This window comes from Ceratotherium simum, chromosome 6, assembly GCF_057802395.1.
Source record: "Ceratotherium simum simum isolate JZ-2026a chromosome 6, ASM5780239v1, whole genome shotgun sequence".
Classification (NCBI taxonomy): Eukaryota; Metazoa; Chordata; class Mammalia; order Perissodactyla; family Rhinocerotidae; genus Ceratotherium; species Ceratotherium simum.
Window position 1 is genome coordinate 19272888 of NC_141905.1, and position 24711 is coordinate 19297598.

Consider the following 24711-nt stretch of genomic DNA (forward strand, 5'->3'; position numbering starts at 1 on the left):
AGTCAGAGCCCCCAGCCCTGTCCACGGACCATCAAGCTAAGAAAGAGATCTTCTGGGGCCACGGGGCCTTTTCCCTCCTGGCGCAGTGGCAGCTCCACGTCTTGCACTTAGGCCTTGGTGCCTTGCTCCATGCTCCAAGCCATCTCTCATTTTAGCCAAGCAGGGGCTGCTGCTTCCTCCAAGGTGTTGCTGGCTGCCTCGCTCCAGATATCCCCTTGACTCACATGCCCATATTGCTTATATTTTTTAGTGATCCCAGAAAGTTCAAGAGAGTCCAGTCTCCTCTGGAGAGCTTTTTGCCCAGGTGGGTGGGGTGGTGAGCACAGATGCCTGAAATGATCATTTCCTGCTTCAGGCCACTTCCTATGGATCAGGTGTCCCTGTCACTGCACCTCACCCCTCCTTGGCAGTGCTCCCATTTCCTGTCATCTATTAAGGCTGAAAGGCAGGAATTAGATGGGCATAATGACAGATGTGCTCATTGCAAAGCAATGACAGATGTTTTGGGAAGCCAAATTCTATCAAATTCTTCTACAGTCCAAATCATCAGAATTGAGGTGTTGAAACTCAGTCATTTATCCTCTTAGCCAGTCTTCAAAATGCACATTGTACATGGTGTTTTTCTACATATAAATGAGGACTGCATCAGCGCAACAAGGGATTTTAACTCATCTGCTTTTGGCCTTTGGATGCAATTACTCAGTTTTGGTGTCCAAGGCTATCAGATGCCGAGGAAAACAGGATTAGCGTTTTAAGGATTGGCTCCCCCCCACCAATTATTCAATTATGAAGGACTTATCGCCAGGGAATGACAAACACAAACTAGAGGAAACAAAGGTAAACGTTTATGTGGCCAGGTCAGTGTCACCCATGCTGGCCTCCGCGGGCTGCCAACCTGGGAGCCGATTTATAAGCTGAAAGCTCAGAGAAACTCGATCCCTGCCAGGAGGTGAGTTAAAGGGGGAGAAATGCGAAACCCCTCTTGTCCTGTGGAAGGAGTGGCTTCAGCTCCCTGAAGCCTGAATTAAAGTTAGAAGATGTCCTTCCCCAACAATCCCGCCACAGCAGGGGGTGGTCCTGGCTGCCCTGTTACTCCACTTGCAAAGCAGACCAGGGAAGACAAAGCTCTTGGGAGAGGAGCAGCAGGACCAGATTATTGACCATGTGGTAAAGTTTCCAGTGCTAAATAACTCAGAGTCAGGACTCTCACGAACTGCCCTGGCTACAGAGTGGTACACTCTGTCAACAAGTGAATTTTCTTCTCATGTAAGCACAAACCTCTAATCTCTTCTGATTGTTGTTCAGTTCAATATGTCAGTCCAAATGTTAATTGACCTTCAGAGTATAGATCTTCCAAGTTCTTTCCTAGGGGTGTTAACACTAAACTGGTGCCAAACCATAGCTCAGAGAGTATACAACTACTGTTTCAAGGCAGGAGGCCCAAAGTGCAAGGAATAGATAGATTCTTAGGGCCAATGAATGGAGACTGATGCTTTTCTGCCGCAGTGAATGTATGTGTTCAGTAACCACTGCCAAGGCTTCACATTTGAAGTGCCCTTTGTAATTTACAAGACCCTAGGTGGACATCTGCTGTCTGTCCACCCACCACCCTCAGGTACCACTACTCCATCTTCTGGGATATTTTCCTCCCTAACTCTACCATGTGGCTCCTGTAACAATAGCCATATTTCACAGACTCTGTCCCCTGGACACAGTTGATTGGGTGAGGGTTGGTCACCTGACCAACGATGTGTCAATCAGAGGCCTTCCCTGCAATTTTTGGGAGCAAAGTCAGTTCTCTCTGTTGGTGAAACAATGGATGTGAAAGCTGAGAATTGTCATTGGCTTTGTTTCTGATATGTGGAGGAAATTAGTCTCCAGGGTAAGAGATGAAACCTCCAAACAGAGAGGTAAGAAATAAAGAGAAAGTTCTGGCAGCAGGTAAGCCCCTGGTTCCAGGAGCTCCTGGGCACAGCTGTACTCCCTTCCTTCAGTTAGCGTGTATGAGATCCTCGAGCATCCTTATGCAAAATTTTCCACTTTGCCTAAAAGTGGGAGTCCAATTTTTTAAAATCAAAATAGCTCTGATTAGTTCACACACATTATCTCCTTTCAATCTTCCAACAATCTTGTCAGGCGGGTATTATTACCCCTTTTGGAAATAACAAAAATGAGGCCCAGAGAGGTTACGTAGGTCTGTAAAAGTCATGCAGCTTTCACAGGGCAAAATCAGGACTCGATCCTGGTCTTGCCAGTTCAGCCCAGGGTTTCTTTCCACACTTCCAGCTGAGTCCTGAGAAGACCAACTGACGACAGCTTGCATTGCACTGTCCTTGGTTCTCTCACCTGCGACAGCCGTGCAGGCTTGGGCTGGAATGCCTTTGAGAGGGGCGCAATTATAACAAGGAAGGTCTGTTCCCTTAGCATGCTGCCCCATCAGCCTCATTTGCAGAATGTTCTCTCCACCTTCTGCCACTGCCGCTTAGACTTAATTCATCAGCTCAGCTGCAGATGGTGTCGTCCGCCGGGAGTTCTCTGGTTATTAACCATCCCAGCTTTCTCACCCGGAGCGTGCTCCAGCTGACTTCGACTTTGGATGAATTATACTCTGTCAACCCAGTACCACCTCCCTGGGCCAGATCCCTTCCAAGACCCCAAAGACGCAGGCCCTTCCCTGAGTCCACATACCTGGTGTTTCAAATTCAGCCACTAGTTAGTGTTGTCTTGTATTTCAAAGACGCTATAGGGGTTTGTCAAAGGACCAGCCATGCCTGCCCTGTGGCCCCTGCCACCTATTCCCTGCTCCTCCTCACCCTCCAGGGAGCAATGATGGCTCAGCAGCCACAGAGCAACATGCTTTGCTCTCACCACAGCTCCGCAATAATTGAAGAGAAGCATCTTGGGAGAGGTGGCTTTGAGGGGCAAAGTCTAAACCTGCAGGCAACGAGGCCTTTAGAAAGGGCCTGTCCTGTCCTTCGTTCCTCTCGCTTTTGTCTTTCTTTCTGGTTGGGAATCTGGCTCAAGACCGAGGCAGGGCCTGGCCAGCCTCACTTTCTGACCCCTCATAGCCAGCAATTAGGACTGCTATGGCTCAGCCCAGGAAAATGAAAATCAGGATTTTTTACAGATCCTTTGTATTTTTTACTAAACTCTATGTTGGGGAAAACAAGGATTAAGCATAAACATTCAGGCAAAAAGGATGATTTTGTAAAAATAAAATAAAATAAAAATTCTGGTGTAGTCACACCTTCTCAGTTTTACTTTCTCCATGGAGCTCCTGGTCCTACCCCTGACCCTCCACACCTGGACATTGGTGAAGGGGAACACCTGAGCAGTCTGACCTCAGTTTGACAGGTGTGTCCTCCAGGACTTAGAGAGGTCCAGAGCAAGTTGGCAGTAAAGGCAGTAGTGGAAACTACATCCCCCAGTCAAGGACTCTTGTCCACTCCTAGACATGTCTATGGATATCTGGCAGCCTTCAAATATAAAACAATCCAGCGAATGACTCAGACCTCAGACACCCACTGGATTGATTATGTCCAGGCCATGTGTCCAGTCCAACAATAAGGTAATTGTCCTTGTTTTGAACACAACCTCAAATTTTCTCTCATAGTCATGTAGTTAATGTGCCTGGACAAATTATAATTGTCCATCAGAGAGCTAGAGCTTTCCTCTCTAGCTCTACCCAAAGGGAACAGAATGGCCAACTGGTGCCAAAATACAGCTTGAAGTGACAAAGCCATACCACCTCAAGATAGGACATCCAGAAGACAGAACACCACATTTCATGGTGACATTTGGAAAAAGGAGATCATTCACAACCGAAATGATCTACAGCAAGTCCAAAAACCGAAGGCCTATGTTCTTAAACCAAGTAAACAAAGGACAGTTGCTGCTCTGAGCCCCCTCGAAGGGCCTGCTGAGCTCTTCTCTTATAGCTCTTAGAGCCCCCAGTCTTCAGATATATGACACCCCCTCCAAACTGCCATCTTGCAACATTCCTGGAAGAGGGATCCTACCCAATATTTCTAATATATGCATGGCCTTGACTTGGATGATGCTCTGTCAAACCTCAGTTGCACGGAAATATGAAATAGGGAGATTAAGCAAGTGGTTTGTTACAGGAAGGCTATCAGGAGTCGGAAGCAGTAGTAACAATACTAATTAAATTTACCGAGTACTTACTCTGTGCCATGCCCTGCATCGTGCTAAGTATTTTACGTGTAGAATTTACGTAATCCAGTCTGTAACTCTGTGAGGTAAGTAGAGCTATCATCCACAAATTCCAGGTGAGGAACTAGATGAGGTCTCTGAAATGAGATTTATTCTATAGAAAAGGAAATTCTCAAAGTTGAGCTTCAGTTAAATTTGGGAACCAATGACGGTGGATATTAAAATACGCTCAAGTGAATCTTGAGTCAAGACTAGATACCCTGGGAGTTTCAAAGGCGGAACAGACAAGAGCTCTGTCCCCAGGGACGTACAGCTCTGGGGACTAACTTCAGGTTCAGACAATTCTTATAGACAAGTGCTGTAGACGATTTTTATTAACTTAAAAAGAGTTCAGGTGGATATTTATCCAGGGCCTGCTCCGTGCCCTTTATCAGTTATAGATGTTAAAATCTACAAAAATAAGTCAAAGCCTTCAAAGCAGCTCATAATTAAGTGCTAGAATGAGTGATGTGGAGCCTAAGCATACGTGGAGTTGGGAGCAGTGTGTGTAGACTAGAGAAGCCTGGAAAGGTATGAAGGAGGCTGGACTTGCGTTGGGCCCTGAGAAATGGACAGGAGGTAAAGAACAGACAAGCTAGCAGATGCGCGCAGGAATATCATGCAGAGATGCTGGGAGGTGGGAATGAAACTGACTGGAATACGCAGAGGATGGGGGATGAGCTGGAGACATGGTTAATCAGGGAGACTGGGGCTGAGGAGGGACTGACTCTGTCATTTCCCAGCAACCCAGCTTCCAAATTCCTCTGGAAGTAAACCTGCAGGAGAGAGGCAACTGGTCAACAGCAAGTAGTCGCTCAGGCAGGCCCTGCCTCCTGACATTGTGTCTTTGGAACATTTTCTTCAGGGTTGTGGCTGTGATATGTGCAAGATGAGACCAATATCAGCTCCATGCGTCTTTGCAAGAAAGAGCCGATCCCTGACAGAGACTGGTTGGAAGTGTTTGGTTCTTGGAAAGAGACTTGGCTGAAAGGTACAATTGGAAGGTCTGGAAAAACAAATCAACAAATCAACCCAAACAATCAACACACATTTAATAGTTTCCAACATTAAACTACTCTTAAATAAAATTGCAGGCTCCCTAATTATTTTGGATTTTGATTATTCCTTCTCCTGCCCACACCAGCTGTCTCACTGATGGCTTGGTATCTTATCCATCCTTCCTGCGTCATATCTACTATAGACTTCCTGGTATCAAGCAGACCTTGATCTCAAACGCAGGAAGGAGGGGTCAGACAGGGAGCAGCCATATGCATGTGTGGTCCGAATCACACAGGCCATTTCTCTGACCCTTCACTGCTGTGCCTACCACCACCATGTGCTGATGGAAGCCACTGAGTGCTCAAGACACCTCCCAGACAAGAGCTGCACCTCTTATGGTCAAACTTCAGGAGGGCAGGGCTGCTGGAGATCTCGTGTGTCCTGGGCAGTGAGGAGGCTGGGGACAGGGATGGCAGGTGAAGGGGCAGAAAGCCAAGTGAATGGCTGTGTGCTATTCCACTGGAGAAAGAAAAGCATCCTTGGCTTCAGGGGGAGGCTAGGAGGAGAGGGAGTCAAAGCACACGGGTTGCATTTGCAAATGACCAAAATGGTATCCTCCCCTCAGATCCTGGAACTCATGAGGTATCCTTATTTAGGGGACAGTTGATGAGTTTGGAGACAGTTTCTTTTTATAATCCCCATGAAGATACTCTGAAGACTGGATATACAAAAGCTGGGTACACAGGAAACCAATCACTTTTGGTTTTGTGGAGAATTTAGTTTCCTGGGAATATTATCAATAAATATGTATATTTGTTTCTGAGGGAATTTGCAGCCCTTCCCACAGACATTGTCTCATAGGGTGAGTCACAACTTGCGTCAGAGAAATCTGCACCAAGTTGGTATTTTGAGTCAAATTTTATTGTTAGAGATGCTGGGCCTTAAAGAATTTAAGAAAAAATTCGTGACCAGCCAAGGGGAAAAGCTCCTACTTTCTGTCTCTCTGTATGCTGCAATTGTCTAGGTAAGTATTTTTATACTACATGTTTTCAATCCCATAAAGATCCTCTTTTATACATAAGTATGTGCATATATATACATAAACACAGATGCTTGCATACACATATATTTCTTGGGTTTTCCTGCAAGTTGCATCTTTTGTTAGAAGTGCACCATTTCACCATGTAGGTGGTGGGTAAGACGAGTAGTGTGTAGGAAGCCCTTGTTTCAAGTATAACTATCTTCTCAAAGGTTGTGTATAGGCACAGCTTTTGTAAATCTCATCGTATTTTCAATTGACTAGTAAATTTGTCTACTTAAAGATAGTTTCCCTGAAATATTTATTACCAGTCTGATACGCTCTTATTTCTGTATGTTGGAATAATCTAGAAGTGAGGTCATGCTGTCCACTGAGCTGACAGTCTGAGGGCTCTCCTTGCCTCTCTCCCAGCTCTTCGCAGCTTCTCAATCTCCTCCGTGCAACCCTCAGCCCTGGGGAAAGGGAATAATGAGCTTGGGCACCAGAAGGCTGACACTCAGTGTGAACTCTTCCTGCTGGTGAGCTGGTTCTCAAATGAACATCTGTTAACTGGCTGTATATTTGGGGCTGTGGGGCCAGATTTATCAATGTCCCCTTCCCCCATCACAAGGCAAGGCCAGAGCAGAGGCGCTGATCCTGCGAGCGATGCTTCCTCTCACATCCAGTGCCACGCCAACCTTAACTCCTTCAGCTGTGCGGGAAGCGTGAACCCCTGGGGGCCGTGGCGCGGCCTGGCTCAAAGACAGGGACACACATTTAGGCTGCCATAAACCCAGGCTTCTCTCTGTGTGATGTTGGCTGTAAAAGTTTGTTCTCTTAAAAAGAAGAAACCTGAGGGATAAATATCTACTTTAAATTCCCAAATCAACAACATGGGCAGTCGTCATATGATATAACATGACAAGACTCCTCCGTAACTATTCCTGGATTTTATTTTCTACTGGAATGTATTTGTGTCTTGCCTCTTTCCAAACAAGGCTTGAGACATGCATTCTTAGACTCAGTATCTTAAAATACATCATGATAAAATATAAATCTTTCTTCCACAGCCTGACGCATCACCCAGGAGACAAACGCCTTCTCCTCGGGCGCTCTCAGTGACTTACTCCAAAGGCTGGACGCTCAGGGGTGTAAAGCTTCTTGTCCACAAACTCCTCCTTGGGTAATGAAAACCTTCCTGCTTCTCTCACCTCACTTCAACAAGTTCCTGGGCTCCTTTGGGCACAGGGCACTGCTCTGGGTGTGGGGTGGTGACTGGGCGGCAGCCCTGCCAATGGTTGAAGGAAAGACAGTGGTGGGTTCTGCAGCACCGTCTGGTCCACGTCATGTGATGAGAGGGCCATTATGGAGAGGCAGTGTGCTGTGCAGGTGAAGAGCCGGTGTTCTAGACTCACCCCACCCAGGTTGATGCTCACCAGTGACCAACCACGCAGCCCATGGCAAGTCATCGACCTCCCTGCACTTTACTCCCCACATCTGTAAAATGGGGTGAATAACAGTACACATTATGTGGTTGTTCCTGTGAGGATTCAACGAGATGATTCATGGAAACTGGTTCCGAGCGTGTACTAAGCCCCCCGTGAGGGTTTGGGCCAGCTGACGTGCCACGTAGTGAGGTGTCTCGGTGAGCCACAAGGCGAGAGAGAAAGAGAGGGTGTCCACACTGTATTATCCGTGTCCACGACTCTGTAGTTTTTTCTAGCTTCTGCAATCCTTGTGGAGCACCCTGAACCTCACATTCAGTGAATCTCAAAACTCTTCCAGGGATTCCTCCGAATTGCTGAGATCAGGGGAGGGTGGAAAGGAGGTGGCATGAAATTGACTCCCTCCGCTTCTTGCAGCCACTTCCATTTGCTGTTCCTGCATCACACTGGATGAATACCCTTTGTATTCATCACCATTCAGTCACCACCACGCCACCGCTATGACCACCACAACACAACAACAACAAAAAGCCTTCACACTAAAGGCCATGAGATTAGTAGACTGTGCGAAGGCTTGGGGGTGCTGGAGAGGGGTCCCATCCCGCAGTGCTCAGCTCTCTGCCGCCGTGTTGGCACACACTCTCTCCATCTCTCTCTCCCTCCTGTACTCGTCACCCCTCCTCCTGTGTTATCTCTGGAGCTCCACCTTCTCCTCTCTATACTATGCAGAGTTTTCCTCTAAGGAATTCTCCTAATATTCTGTCTCCCTGACTGAATCAAAGGCCCTGAAAGACAGGGTTGTGTTTTATATTCGTGCTTCATACTACCTGGTTTCTGATAAGTTTGCTGTGCTCACAGTGGGTGCTCAGAATGTGCCCTGGTTCAACAAAGGGTTCCCGTCCTCAAAGCCTTGTGCACAAAAAGTACTCCAGCACCATGCCTGCCCTTTAAGGCATTTATAACCTAATGTAGCCCTTCTAATTAGTTCTAGAATGGTCTAACTGCCTTATTCAATATTATTGCCAAATAAGAAAGCACAAATTGCCACATCCTGCTCCTCTAGGGGCAGCATAAGGTGAACTCAGCCGCCGCTGGTTTAGAGTGAGGAGCAACTTGGAGAAATCTTGTGCCCTGCTGGAGCTTAGGATGCAGTAGAAGTGGTCTCTGAGCAAGCTGTTTCCCTTTGCTGTGGTTCTGGTCCAGCCCCTGTAAAGCAGGGACCCCTTGTAGGTAGAGGTGTCAATCACGGACAACCCCCAGGCCTGCTGGGGAGAAGCGTCCTCCCACAGCATCTGCTGAACAGTCAGCCTAAGCAGCCATGCATCCTGACCCCTACCTTCTCTCACCACTGGCTTGGCCAGGGCTCTGCCCTTGACTGGTGGCCTGTAATGTGGCATGGTGACATGCAGAGGCAATCTCTTGGAAATGTGAATAAGGAACACCCAGCCAAGGAAGAGAGGGACCCGTCAGCTGTGGGAGCAAAAGGGGAGAATTTTGAAATGGAGAGAGGAGCAGAGAGCCCAGGAGGAACTGTGTGCCAGGCATTTATGGGTCTCAGCAATAGTGCAGGAGCAGAAAGTACCGTCAAGTGACAGAGGAGGAGGGACTGACAGAGGGCAGCAGGAGGCCTGGCTCAGGGAAGCCCCCAGGCCTGTGTGAGAGGAGGAGAGGAATGGACCCTAAAGATGGTCTTGCGGACATCTGTCCCTCTCCCAGCCCCCAGCCATGCCTGTCCTTAGGGGCAGCCCCCGTTGTAAATAGCTAAACAGACATCAGTTCTCTGAGAAGTTCCCAGAAGGAAGGAGCAAGAACCAACGGTGGCTGAGGACAGGAAGTGCCTCTCCGTGCTTTAGAGCTCTCTGATTTCCTCACCCCAACAACGCCCTGACAACCTCACCCAACAAGGAGGAGCTGGTTGTCAGAGACCAAGCGTCTTGTCCACAGCCACACAGCAGTGCTCCCAGAACTGGAGGCTGGCCCGGGTTTTTCCTGACCCACACCGGCCCTCTGCCGTGACCAAGGCTTCCTCCAGTCAAGGCACCAGCCTCAGGCCGTTCCTCTCTTTGCCCAAGAGGCAGACCAGGACCGGCATATGCTTTTAGCTACTGTGGCTGACAAGATTATAAGCAATGTCGTCAGGCTGCCAGACAAGAGCAGACTTGCCTTTCTTTTTCCCTCCAGGAGCAGGTGGGCAGAGCGGGGCAGGGTTTCGGCTGCCCCTTTGTCAGGCAAGTTGAGCACGTTAGAGACGAAGTGCTTCTCCCCAGTTGAGCTTGGCTCAAAGTCAAGCGGAAACACTCATCCTTCTTTACAGCTCATCCTCAAAGGCCCAAGGCCCCAGAACATGTTGCTCATCCTTCCCAGGGTGGGTGAATATCAGAGAAGCCAGCACTGAGCCCAGGGGGCAAATGTGTGTGTGGCTCTAGCAGGGACAATCAGGGTGGGAGGGCGGGGCTGCACGCAAGATGGGTCAGCCACTGTGGACAGATGGATGAATGGATGGACCAGAGCCAGGAGGAAGAAGCGGGAGAGGGAGAGAAGGAGGGGGATGGGAAGGGGAGAAAGACGAGAGGGAGGAGGAGAGAGAGGAGAAGGGGGAGGAGGAGGAGGAGAGAGAGGAGGAGAAAGGGAGGAAGGAGAAAGAGGAAGAGAAGGAGAAAGGGGGGAGGGGGGAAGGGGAGGAGAGAGCAGGGACGTGAGAGAAGCCCTGGGCATTGGGTGGGGAGGGATGGGGCAGGGGAGGGGGTGGTGGTGACCCTCCCAAGAACACAGGTGGGACTGTCTGGCCTCTGTCCTGATATCATTACTCCTTATCCTCTTTGTCACTTTTAACTCTGCTCAGAGGAAACACACAAACGCTGTTAGGAGGAGACTGGATCACATAAACCCTCCAAGGGGAGGAGCAAGGTAAGCCAGTGGAACCTCAGTTTAGCTTCTGGGTAGAAAACAGAGCATCTGTGGCCATTTTTTGCCAGGCCCTGCTGAGTCAGGATCTTTGCTGAGAGTCCCTGTCAATTAGTAATCAGGCTTTAAAAAGCTTGTAAAGTTTTTTCTTTCACTCTGACCAACAAAGCGTGAGTCTGAATAAACCTAACATCTCCTTTTCTCCCTACTTTCCATCTTCACAAACCTGAGGAGGAGGATTGTGGTTCTTTTCCAGAACTGCTTGGTGCCACCCCAACCCTGCACATTTAAATGTGCAACGCTTCCTCTATCATTTGCATCTTAATGTTCCAAACCAACAATCATGAAGCCTTGTGTGAAAAAATAAAGAAGGATTTAGAGAAATTTGGGCTAATTCTAAACCTTGATGAATTATACCTAACTATAGAAGCTTCGTGATGAGGCTTTAAGAAAAAAGTACTGAAATCAATTTACCACTGAGAAAGGTGCCAGATGGAAACTGAACCAAATACTGACATTCTCTTTAGCTACAGTTTAGAAATTACGGGGAAAAACAAAAACCCTGCGTCATACACGAACCTGTGTTTCAGCTCAGGTTTGGTTGGATATTTATGTTTGTTCAGTGTGGACATCACTGAAGTCTCGCATTCACTCATTTACTCTCTGAGCACCCGCTGTGTGCAAGGCCTGTGTGTACCAAGGCCAGTCCTGCCCGGGGTCAACTCTGCTCTCAAGAGCACCCACTGGTCACCCTGGATCTTCCCGGCCGCTGGCACTGCCATGTCTGATGGGCATCACCACTCCACCCTGGGAGCGACAGCCCCTCGGCTGGGAGCTGAAAGCTTTGTGGGCCCCCCTGTCTCTGTCAGACACCTTGGCTCCTGCCAGCCCCAGCTGACCCCGCCTGCAGCCGTGAATGCCTGGCGCCCTCACGATGCCCACACTGGGTGGCGGTCAGTTCATGGTGATATTAGGAAGAAGGCCTGCCCCCTTTGATTTGCTCTCTGAAAGAAGGGCCTTGAGGCTGCTGCTTGTGTGCGCCCCAATGGGGTTTTTTGGTGAGAATAGCACTTCTGTGTTTATTCACACCTATTACATTACTAACTTCCCAGCTCTCAGACATCAGTCCAGCGAAGAAATCCAAGCGGCAATGCTTTGTTGTTCTCAAACTGCCTCTCTCTCCTCCTAGAAGTAAGGGGTCCCTGCTGGGACAAGCTCATCATGTCTGGCTTCTTCTCCCCTTAAAAAGCGATTTTCCCCCTACTGACAGACAACTGACAAGCCTGTCCCACTATTCACCAGTTCAGTAATTTCAAGGTTTACCTGATGGTGAGAACTTCTTTGAAAGCCCCGCCTCTTCCCCCCAGCTGTAGATGTGGTCTGCTGGTTTTAGAGTCTAGAGGCCTAGAGTCTAGGCTCCTTAGCCTAGAGTCATGTGTGATCCATCAGGATGTTAGAATCATTGTGGACACATTTTGACTACCCTCCCTCCAAAAACAGGTCTTTCTGGCTTTACACCTCATATATAATGGGTTATTTGTTTTGAACTGCTTTGAAAACAAATCCTGGACATCTCTCTGTCCATGGCCACCTGCAGTACTCTGTTTCATGGCTCACATGAATGAATGGAAGCACAGCCACGTTAAATAACACATGCAAGGGCCAGTGAGAGCAGACTGGTGGCAGACACCCAAGGCAGGACAAGTGTCCCAGGCACTCGCTATAGATGGTCTTCCAAGCAGAGCTGCCAGACTTAGCAAAAAGAAAAACAACAGGACGTCTAGTTAAATTTGAATTTCAGATAAAAACCAAATAATTTTAGCATAAGTATATCCCAAATTTTGTGTGGGATATACTTATACTAACACTAAAAACGTTATTTGTCATTTATCTGAAATTTGAATTTACCTGGGCATCCTGTAGTATTTCATCTGACCACCTTCTGCCCAGCGCAGGTCTTATTCTGCCCTCTCTTAATAAAATCTCTGCCTTCCATTGGGTTTTACTTCTGCACACCATGAAACCAGTGAAAGTTAGGGAAATAATACTGACCTTTAAAATTGAAGAAAGAAAAGCCACATAGTCTTTATACTGATGTGCTACATTTTCCCTTTGACATTTTTTACCTCTGAATGTATGTTTTGGCCTGTCCTCCCCTCCCCCATGTCTCCTTGGTTTGGCAATAGAACCAATCCCAGTGGGAACAGAACCACTGGGGAAGCTGATTCTTCCCCACCCAGAGGTATTCAAAGATGAAACACTAACTTCAGCAAGAACTCATCTTCACTGTCAGGAAGAAGCGAGATCGACAGACCCAGCTCTGTTTAAGTCCACTGGGTCGACATGTCAGTCAGAGTTTCATTCAGCACATGAAGCTTCCTTGAGAACAGACTGGATTGTTATTTTCTGGTCAAGCTTCCCTAGAGCCAGATTTGCCAATGAGAGTCTGCCATCAACTGGAGAAATTCTCTAGGGATGAGAGATGTGACTAAAGTAGGAGATGCCACACCTCGCATCAGCTGTGAATAACTGGGCGCACCCTGGAGTGAGAAGGTGCCCACACACAGCTGGGCCAGGCACAGGCTCATCCCTTCAGCACGCCTCTCACTGGCTCTGTGGGAGCTGGCTGTTTATCTGGAAACAGGAGTGCCACAGCAAGATACAACCCAAAGATCTTTTAACATGCTTCCACTCCCCCCTGGGTATTAGTATTCCAGAGCGTGCATGGAAGACAGAGCGTTGTCTGTGCAGTTTTTTGTCATTGAAGGAGCGGAGGTAGCTGGGCCACCTAATAACCTGGCAGTCAGCGTCACTCTACCTGCCCTTCTTGCCTGGCGTTCCCTGAGAGCACGAAGCTCCGATGCCCTAAGGTGTCCAGTGTGTTAACGTCTCTCCTAGATATCTAGAGTAGCGCTAGCCGTGTTTTATTCTTGGGAAAATAGTCACTCAAATAATTTTCTGTAGGAGCTGAATTCCCTGCCTGAACCCCTGCTAGGTGGAGAAAGGCTGAGAGAGGCTGCTAAGCCCTCTGCCCTGACACGAGGGGCCTGTCCACTCCCACACAGACCTACGGTGGCCCTGAGTGCCCAGGAAAATGGCAGGTGGATGGCATCCGACAATTCCTCGGCACCAGGCCGAGGCAGTTAAAGCAACACAGAGATTTCACTTGGCTATCCTTCACCCTGAGCTCAGATTAGAGCTCTCAGTCACTTCCTCTTTTAGTATCTATTAAGCATTTTAGTATCCTCTTTTAGTGCTATTTGGAATGACCTAGACCTTTGAAACACATGTCTATGGACAGACACTTTAAAAACACCATCCTGGGATTTGCAGGCCAGCTGATGCTGCAAAAATCTCAGTGCTGTGGTGATGCTTAGTGCATCTGGCCCAGGCTAGACACAGTCCTAGACCTAATAAGGTTAATAGCCTTATGTCTATTTGTGACCACAGGATGAAGAGCAGGTCATGTCCCCCAGGGCCGGGGAAGAGAGCATTTCCCAGGCTTGTGGCATGGAGGCTGGGAGAGACATGCTAATCTGGGCTCAGCCTGCTTTCACACAGGCTGGAGATATTTTCTGCTTTGTATTGACTTGGCTGACATTCACAAGCCGAAAAACAAGCCTCAAACCTTATCTCATTTGAAATCTTAGGATTTTTAAAAAACCTACCAGTAAGCTCTGGCTGTGTATTTGCAGAAGTGAGTATAATGAAAAGGAAAAAAGGGGAGAAGACACCCACGCATTTGCCCTACTTATTTGATTTCGGTTCAGGGATCCCCCCTCATGTTATCCATGGGAGATCTTCATGGTGATGCTTAGGCAGGGTGGATTTGGAAACTGCTAACTGAACCATCTTCTACAAGTGACCCAAGAGACACGGCTTACCAGTGAGATGCACACACCTCACAGGAGATGCAGGACTTGCCCAGAGAGACCACAGCCCTGGCCTTGCCTGATCAAGCTGTGGGCAGAGCAGGCAGCTCCTGTTACTTACTGCTCAGGAGGGTGTCTCGCCGACTTGTCCTGTAACATGTATTTGCAACATGTTTCTAGGCTGTGAGACAATCAGCTCTGAGGCAGGGTGGGGACCTGGTTAGAGGCCCCCGGTGCACACTTCTGTAGGTCATTGCACTTCCATTGAGCCCCAGAGATGGACCCCACATGGTAGGGACCCTGAGCTGGACTGTTCTTCAAGGATGCAGGCCCATTCCCTTAACAATATGCAGAAATCCAGAGAGCGGGTGTGATGGGAGCAGCCATCACAAGCCTTCTTATTTTTATTTTTTGCGTTGAATATTACCGAGGTTCCTGCATACTTTCACCCAGAAGCAGTGAATCTGGCCACTTTGAATGGATCAGCCATCATTAGAGCTTTGTGCTGAGCAGATTTTGGGGAACAATGCAGAGGGAGGAGGTGGGTGGGGAAAGCACACATTATTTGTGTTGTATTTTCCTTCCTGATGATAAAATTTGTACTCTTTATATCGTCAAAAAAACAAGCCAAAATAGAACCATGATTTGTTGTTCACAATTTACAGAGTGGAGTTCATGTACGTTAGGGAGATCTGTCATCCTTCTGACAGTTAAGTGTTCTTCCCTTAGAAATTTGGGAGGGCAGGTGCCCCTCCCCCCAGATGATGTTTGCCTGGCAGTAACTGGAAATATAATTGGGTAGGGGTAGCATCTCTCTCTGGAAGCAAGTCTTCTTTGAATGATGGATGGGGTAGGGTCCTTTTGTGACCTGACAGACTACATGATTCCAGAAAGCTGGGAAGACCACCCCTCAAATATTTCTTGTGGTGTTTATTTAACAGAGCCTGCAATTCCACCATTAATAATGCATTCTTATGTGCTAACCATCATCCTCTGTGTGAGAGGGATCCTTTCTAACATGCAAATACTTCTGGGAGGCATAATACATTTAAGAATCTGGAGTGAACAGTTCCATCTGAATTACCATCTTCAGATCCTTCTTTCTTGGAGAGCATCTGGAGAATAAGACTAGAAAAATGAGGATCACCACTGGTCTTCTTTAACCTCACCACCAAACGTGTGAGTATGGTAGGTCATTCTGCCTCACTGCCCTAGTTCACTTCCCTTCTTTCTCTGTGCTATATTCATGTACCCATGCACACACTCACTCACAAACACATGCGCTAAAGAAGCCATTAAAGTGCATTCTTGTTTTGCAATCAAATGTAACAGGTTAAAAATAAAAAAGGTAGCAGAACCTGCCCAGACTCGTCCATGTTCATTTTATAGTGATTTCTGGGATAACTTCTCCTGTGGGTTGAATTGTGTCTCCCAAAAAAGATATGTTGAAGTTCTAAACCCCAGTACCTCAGAATGTCCCTGATTTGCAAATAGGGTTGTTGCAGATGTAATTAGTGAAGATGAAGTCATACTGGATTAGGGTGGGCCTTAATCTAATATGACTGGTGTCCTTATAAAAAGGAGAAATTAGCACACAGAGATACACACACAGTGAAAATGCCATGTGAACATGAAGACTGCTACCTTCAAGCCAAAGAGATAGGCCTTGACAGATCCTCCCCTCAAAAGATTCTTGACAGATCTTTCCCTTACAGACCTTGGAAGGAACCAACCCTGCCAACACCATGATTTTGGACTTCTAGCCTCCAGAACTGTGAGAAAATAAATTTCTATTGTTTAAGCTGCCCAGTCAGTGATGCTTTGTTACGGCAGATCTAGCACATGAATACAACTTCTAAGCCTTAATTGCTCCAAGGCTTGCATAGGACATGGTTCTCCTATGAAAACTGGGCACTGTTGAAATCTAGTTGATAATTTTAAGGAGCAACACTATTAAGAAAATAAATAAGCACAGAAATAAAGAATATGTGAGAGCATAGAAATCAATGATTGTTACAGAGCACTGGCTCTCTGGAGTAGAAAGCTGAGTGGCCTTAGAGTGAAAAGACACAGGTTCGAGTCTTAGTTCTGCCACTTGCTACTGCGGTGACTTTATGAAAGCCATTTGGAGTTTCTAAACTTTGGTTTTTAAAATTTTGTAGAATAGAGCTAAAATATTCCAAAATCCAGACTTGTAAAACTCTAATGTTTTATAAATGATCAGGCACATATTAGACGTAAAGTGTTATTCTCATCATCTTACCATAAATGAAGGTGAGAGTTTGGCTTGACTGCTCAAGACTTCCATGTTTCTTTCCTACAAATTGTTGGAGTAGATGTCTGAACAAGTTGCTCAGCCCCCTAACTTCAGGTAGCATCACACCTGCAAGACTGCTGAGTGTTCTGGGTTCTCAGTTCCTTCCCACACCATTCATTGTCTTTTCTGTTACAGGTACCAGGCTGTCCCCTCTAACCCCAGGTGGTGCTATACTCAGGTTCTCTACATTGTTGTCACCTGGGCCCTCTTGACTCTTTCCCAGTCCCCAAATCCCTGGATGGGATAGATCATTACCTAATTTGTCATACATTTAGTCACTTGATCTTAAAGTCATCTTACACCAGTGGATCTTAAATTTCAGTGAGCATCAGACTCCTCTGAAGAGCTTGCTAAAACCACAGAAAGCTGGGACCATCCTCAGAGTTTCTGATTTAGGAGGTGTTGGATATGGCCCAAGAATTTGCATTTCCAGCAGGTTCCCAGAAGATGCTAATGCTGCTGGTCTGGGGACCACAGTTTGAGAACCATTGTCTTAGACTGACCTTGCAGATATTGGTTTTTTTTTTTGGCATTTTCGGGGAACTCATTGTGAGTATTAGGTCCCTGGAAATCCTGTCATTACTTATGCTTAACTTCTCTGGATCTATTTACTGGGTGATTATTAAACCCTGGGATGCAGTTCAGCTTCTTAATCCATTGTTCTTGGTTAATTTCCAGGCCAGTCTTCAGTGTGGATGTGGACACCATTATCTCTGACAGGACAGCTAAACCCTGCTTTGTCCCATTTCAGATGCCCATCAGCCCAGGGGAGCTGGTCTTGAATTCTGGCTCCCAGGATGGCTCAGGTGATTTTTCAAAGAACAAGGAATTAATTTAACATCAAGCTCAGAAGATTTCCACATATGAGAGACTCCTCTTTCTCCAAATGTTATCTGCTAAACTTATTCCAGAGGTATTGTTTTGTAAAAGTATAATTATTTTAAGGTTACATTTCAAAGTCCTATAAACAGAGAGTAAAATAAAGTGCATACAATAAGAAGACACTTTTTCTCTTGAAGAGGGTTACGGACTGAGTGGAATGCTGACGGCTATTTGCCCCTGTCTTTATCCCCTCAGTGATGGCTGGAGGTTCTCACACTCCTGGGAGCAGCCTTTCATGGACAACTAGGAGGAGGGGAGATGGATGAAAGCTATCACAGAAAGAATTACCCCACTAGATGAGTCACATACAAGAAGAGGTGTGCCAAGGGGCCATGAGGAATACACTCTCTGAGAGGCTGCTTACCTTTCTGAATTTCCCTTTATCTCACACAAAATCTGTTGAATTTGTCCCTCTGAAGTCTAGTTAGCTCTGTACCTATGTCCCTTTCCCAAATGAAAGAGTCCACTCAGCAAAGCAATTGGATGCCCAGGACACAGGAAAGGACTATGTCAAGCACAGGCCCAGAGATGGTCTCTCTCACCTTCAGGCGTAGAGTTACTGAATCTTTGGGTTGCCAGAGACCTTAACGATCCTCTCTTCCACTCTTGGTAGAGGAATGAATGCCATCCGTACCTTCCCTTGCATATAATTTCCTCCCTTCTCCCTAAAAACTCCTGCATATGGGAACTTAGTGCTTTAAGAGTTTTATTAAATATTTCAGCTTTCTGGGGGGAGGTTACAAAGTTTGTATTTATATGGAAAAGAAATCTGCACCTAGTTTTGCCCTTTAGAGCCATAAGAATAAGAAAAATCCCAGCTCACTCTGATGGCTCTTCAGATGTCGGAACACTGCTTTTGTGTCAGGTCCGGTCTTCTCTTCTCCAGGAGAAGCATCTCTGGTATTTTCAATCATTTCTCCTTTGTCAGGATCTGGAGTGTTTTTCACCATCCTGAGCACTATTTTCTACACTGGGCATTTAGGAGGGACATTTTCCAAGGTCCTTCTTATAACGCTAAACCCAGAGTTGAACATCATGCTCCTGATGTGGACAAATCAGCCCAGAGGGGACCCTGTGGGGGCGTTAGTGCAGACGGAAATCTCACTGGGTTTGCCCTTGGGAAGCATAGTACCCTACTGGCTCTTACTGAGCTTCTCATCCACTCTCACTCTTTTGTATTCTTTCATGAGATGGTCAGTCAGGTGCAGCCACAAGAGGGGACACAGGAGAGGTGCAGGCGGACAAAATTTATTATACTCACAGGTCCCAGAGAGACAGAGTCACTGCATGCCACGAGGGGGCCACACAGGGAGTTGGCTCAACCAAGCCGGTGGGGAGCCAGGAGAGAGACTGAGGACTCGTGGGCAAGCGGCTTGTTTGGGGGTCAGGCTGGAGTATACAAGCAAAAGGCATGAGGGGATTTCACTGGTGCATCTGAATGTCACTAGGTCGCTGTCGGGGGAGGGCAAGAAGGGGAACTTGCAGCAGGCACCAGCCTTATCACACTGATGCACCTGGTCACCTGGGAGGGATGCTCATAGTCTGTTTGTGGGGATGTTGAGGCAGCAGAAAAATATGAAGTTTTAAAATTGACAATACACTAACCTAATGGTTACAGCAGGAGCCCACTGGGGCATCTCTTCCGACTCTGAGGCATTGTGTCGGGATTTTCTAGATGAGACAGAGATTTTAGAGTGGGTGTGAGGCATGAGCATCAGCTTCGCCAGGTCTTGCTGACCACTGCTTGGGGATGGTCTGGACCTGGCCGATTTTACGGCCCCTGGGATGCAAGCAAAGGCTTGGTTTACCTGGGCCAGAACCTTTGCAGAGAATTTGTCATCAAATTCCTTTGGAGCTCATAGTTATAGCATTGACATAAAAGTAGCCAAAAGCCATGCTCCAGGAATAAAGAGAGTTCCCACTTGTTCCAGTCAAAAAGAAGACCATTCCAATGGCCATCCAAAGACAGGGACAGAAGAAAGGAAACATCAGATTCTCAAGGGTAATTGAGGTTATGAAGATTCAGTGTCTGGAATTAATTTCCCTTTAAATATCACGCTGTCAAATGCTCACCATCGTCAGGAAGCTGAATTAACTCATTGCATTTTCCCAGGGGTCTCTTTATCTTTGTTCTTTGCCCTTTCCCTATCTTCATTCATCAAAGATCTAAGAAAGTATTTCAGTATTTATGAAAGATAAGCTTGCTTATCTGGCTTCTTTTGGTGAAGATGCAATTCAACAGCTAACCTCAACCAGTTCTAGAACTAATTATATAGCTCACTTTTTACAAGTCACTTCATTTTCATGGGCCAATTTACTCACCTGTAAAATAGAATAATTAACCTAAATCATTTCTTAGCTCTTATATTCTATGCATCTACTCAGGCCCAATGCTTTGAGTTTCTGAGGGCCAAACTCACAAAGACTTGGAAAGACTCTCTCCTGAGGTACCTGCTTCAATGCGGGCAAGGACCCCTCCTCTACCCTGTACTCCCTGTCACCAGTGGAAAGGATTTTAACTGGAGGAGTTATGACACAGCACAACCCTCCACGTCCTCAGCATTGAGGTTATGTCTACTGGTCATGGTGGCCTACTCACGGTCATTAGTCACTCTTGGGTTTTGCTGTGGGGGCCGGACATGAAAATCTGCCTTACGTGTTTATTGCTCTTACTCCTCCAATGAATACAGATCCTAAAACAGGCCTACCGTGTCAGACAATCCATTGAGAAATTGGAACTTGTGCATGCTTTCCCTTTTGACTGGCTATGGCCAGGTTTTCCACTGAAAGTCACAACATGACTTTATGTTAGTTCTCAGGTGAGCACAGACCCTTAACACAGTGTTTGCCTCAAAGGGACGCTGCCAAGTGGTGATTTAATACAAAATCCCTCTTATTTACAGACTATCAAGCAAGCAGTGAAGCAACGAGACCAAACAAACACGGGCTTTCTCGGCTCTTAGCATGGCCCGTCTGGGTCTGCTCATCATATCGCCCACCTCCCACCTGCTGTAAGTCAACAAGGATTCTGCAAATGGTCATTCTGTGATTTACCTGCCTGACTGCTCCAGCAGTATCTCTGAGAGCCAAGGACTGTCTGCAAGGGAAGGGCAGGTGAAGGGAGACAGGCTCTGGGACAGATGTGGCTGGGTGGCCACGCAGGCTGAGGTGTGAGCCCTGCTGCTGGCACAGCGCTCGGGGTGATGTCAGGCCCGCCCCTGGGGCCTCCCACCTGCTTCACATGCCCACCACGTATGTGGTGGGGCCGTGGCACACGAGGCTCTGCAGGAAACCACCACTCGGCGTTGCGTACTGTGGGATTGTAAAGCTATTGGCTTTTTATGTTTAATTTTTTTTTCAGAAAAAGCATGATAAAACAGAGCGCTCAGATGGTTGACCTCAAAGTCTTTTTAAATTGGGCTTCTGTTAGGTTTTCTGCCATGAATCCACTTTCAAAACATTATAATTCTGTGAAAAGGGATTATCTGCAAATGGCCAGCTATTCACTAAAGCAGTGTTCCTTAGCCCATCTGCATCAGAATCTCCTGGGGTGTTCATAAAAAAGCTGATTTCAGTTCCCAGTCTTAGATCTTCAGAATCAGAATTTTAAGGTCATGGTGAAGGAATTTGCGTTAGAGAAGCTCCCCCATGATTCCCACATGCATCAGAGTTTGAGAATCATTAGCTACTTGACCCCATCTCCTGACCTTTCTGAACAATAAAAGGATTTAGGGTGCCTAGAATGCAATGAGCTTATCAAATAAAAAAAAGAGTTTTAAACAGATGAATAACAAAAACTGTTTTTCTTGAGAAATCCCCAAACAGAGGATAAATTGGCCTTTTTTGAAGAAATACGGATTTCTTCAAAACTCTCCATTGCTTGAGAAAGACTTCACTAGTCCTACTCTTTGGGTTCCTCAAATGGCTCAGTTAAGCCAGCCCCACTTGATTAACTTTAGCCCTCCTAAAGCTGCAAACTCCAGCCGCCTGGGGTGTTGGGGTGCAGGTAGGGGCGAAGGGGCTGGGTCGGGGGAAGAGATGTGTGCACAGGTAATTAAAAAGGACAGCCAGGGTATGGCCCAGAGAGGGCTGTAAGGTGAATTTCCAGCCTTAGAAGCTAAAGCTATAGGCATCCCACCTGGAGAGATGGAGAGGGAAGACTGGTGGGGAAGGAGGACCTGTCAGCAGGGGAAGTGTGGTCAGTCCTGGGCCTCAGCGATTGCTCATTTATTCTTCTGCCAAACCCAGGGTTGACTGGGTGAGGAATCTGAGAGGAACTTGAGCTTTTTGAGGTGAAAGATGATTTCTATCAGATGGCGCTCTCAGGGGAAAAAAGCCCCCATGAACAATTGCTTAATCTCGTGCCTCTTTGATTTGCCCTGTCAATCACAATGGAATCTGAAGTGTGTTAAAGCCCAAGAGTCAGCATTTTATCTTTTTACAGTTGATAAACAGTGACTCTCGCCGAGGCCCCAGGGACGTGAAGGTAAGTCAACAGCCCATTACATTTATTATGGGACTGGGAGGTGACAAAACCGCCCCTATGGCCAAAGTCTAATAAAGAAGAAGAGAGCTCTGTTTTCAGTCTGAAATCATACACAGGGTCAGGTCACTGAATGAGGCTGAGAGGTTCAGAGGTTGCATTCAAATCCAGAACAGCTAAGAAGTCACCCTGTTCAGACCTTCTATGCTCCTTCTCTCTTCTGAGCAGGTTCCAAACAATTCACATTGCTAGCTCAGGATTACAAAGGGGTTGTAGCAGTTCTTTTGTGTGTGTGTGTATGTTTGTGTGTGTGTGTGTGTGTGTTTACATATGTGTTCCTTCAAGCTGGTGCTTTCAGTGTCCACAGTCTATGTAAGAAAAGAGTTGGAAATTGTTCGTAACTGTCCCAAGAGGGGTCTTTGAGGCAGTAGTGAGAAGTCAGAAAAGCCGGGAGAAGAATGTTTGGTTTAACCAGTTTGGGGACCAGTCCCAATACCTCTCGGTTTCTAAGCCAGTTTGTCCCCAGGGTCTGAGCCATGACCCGCCTCTCTCGCCTCTCTCTCCCCTGTCTCTTTGCCACCAGAGAGGAGGCTGTAGGAGGGAGGGAGCAGACAGCTCTTTCCCTTCGTGGGAGCCTCCCGCTCCCCCTACACCGCCAAGGTCCTCAGCTGAGAGAAGGCCTTTCTCAACCCTTCTTGTCCTGAAAGCCCCTGTTCCGAGAAGCTTAGCAAACTGGGGCACTCATTTGGTTTGTTGGTGCCAGCAGAGCAAGGGAAGAGCTTCCTTTCAGACAGGGGATTAATCTCCTCTTTTCATTCTGGGATAAAAAGCAGGAAGAAAGAGATGCATTTATTGCACAATCCAATCTCTTTTTCTTAAAGAGCGAAACCCCCGTTTCCGCCTTCCTCTGCTCTCAGTGTGTCAGAACCGCACCGGGAGCTGTGCCTTCCACCAGCTGCTGTGCTCCCTGTAACCAGCAGAATCCGACGGGTGGCTGCAGGCTGGTCCTGCTGCCTCCCGTCCCTGGTTGATGGGCTCCGGGAGCAACTGGCCCTGGCCCTGCAGCCCACCTGACCCCCTGCGTTAGCCGCTGTCTGTCACTTGTCCCTGGGTGAGTCTGGCCACAATCAATTCACGCAGGCTCCGGTGGGAACAAGCGCAGCACCAATGTGCTGCAGCCCATCACAGTCTGAGGTGCCTGGGGCAGACGCCTGCTTTGTGCAGACTGCTGTTTAGAGGCTGCGATGCTGCCTTCTCAGCAGGGTGTGCCCAGAGCGGGTGGCGCCGAGAGCCAGCTGTTTTCTTGACCCCAGGAGCTGTTATTAGAAGTATGACCTCTGTTTGATGATAATTCAGGGCACATGGTATGAACAATTAAAATGAAAGGAGGAACAATGAAAATAAAGAGTTTCATGTTAGGTTTGGAGCCTCTTTCTTTGCACAGGAATCCTGAATTAATTTCCTTAAACCTTCTCCTTTCATGAATCTAGACAAGATTCCTTGAAAGAACAGCTGTTGGGCTGAAATGGTGATGGAATCCGGATTAGCATGCCATTTCCCTAGGAGATCCACAGGAGCCTTGGTCCTTATTTTCTAGTGAATTGCCATTATGAATAATTTACCAAGTAGAAATGAGAAGGCTGTGTCACCTGATTCCTTTCAAATCTGTAGCCCAAAGTACCAGAAGGGACCTGGTTCCTGCCCAATCAGATCACTTGGCATGAAGCAAGGTGGGCGACTGGGCTTTAGGTGGTAGTTTTTCCTTTGCACTCAAACATTGAATGCTTTGCCTGTGAGAAAGCAAAAACCTCACAAAGCCCTTGGAATTTGATTTATAAGACGTTATTTTGCACTTTATCATCTACGGTGCCAAGATGCACCAAAACCTATTTAGCAGTTGGTAACCACAGCCTCACACTCACTCTGACTTACAACGGACAAGCACTGAGTCTTCCAACCACTCAGATCCTCCTTCTTTACCAGCTTCCTGGGTCCTTCTAACTTCTCTTGGCTTCTACCCAGCTACGTGTTCACTTCTAGGCTGCTTTCACAGTCCATACACCGAGCCTGGCCCCCACCTTGGAGTATCCTCATGTCACTTTTGTTCTGTAGTGTCCTGAGGTTGAGATGCTGGAGAAAGATGAAGATGACGTATTACCTCTACAAATGCCTCCTAGCTCTCCACAATGTCTTTGATCCATCCCCATCAGCGCTCTCAAGGCCATCCTTGTCAGAACTGTTCCAAACCTGGCTCACTCCCATCACCCAGGGTCATCACCTTCTGCTGCTCATCTTCCAGAAATGACTTTGTCTCCCATTTATTCTACCTCCACCCTCTGACCTCAGTCCATTTCTGTGTAAATCTCTCTTTCCACTTTTTTTGAGTCTCAAGGATTCAAAAGTACTCCCCTTTTATTGAAGTAGTGGTTTTATGCACAGGTTTTTCAATAAATGGAATTCTTTTATTTTTTGAACAGAATGTTATACAAAGTCCAATTTACGAAACAGACAAAAGGAGAACTTCCTGGCTTGGCCTCTACTTACCTCCACGATGTTGACACTGAAGAAACCTCGATTCT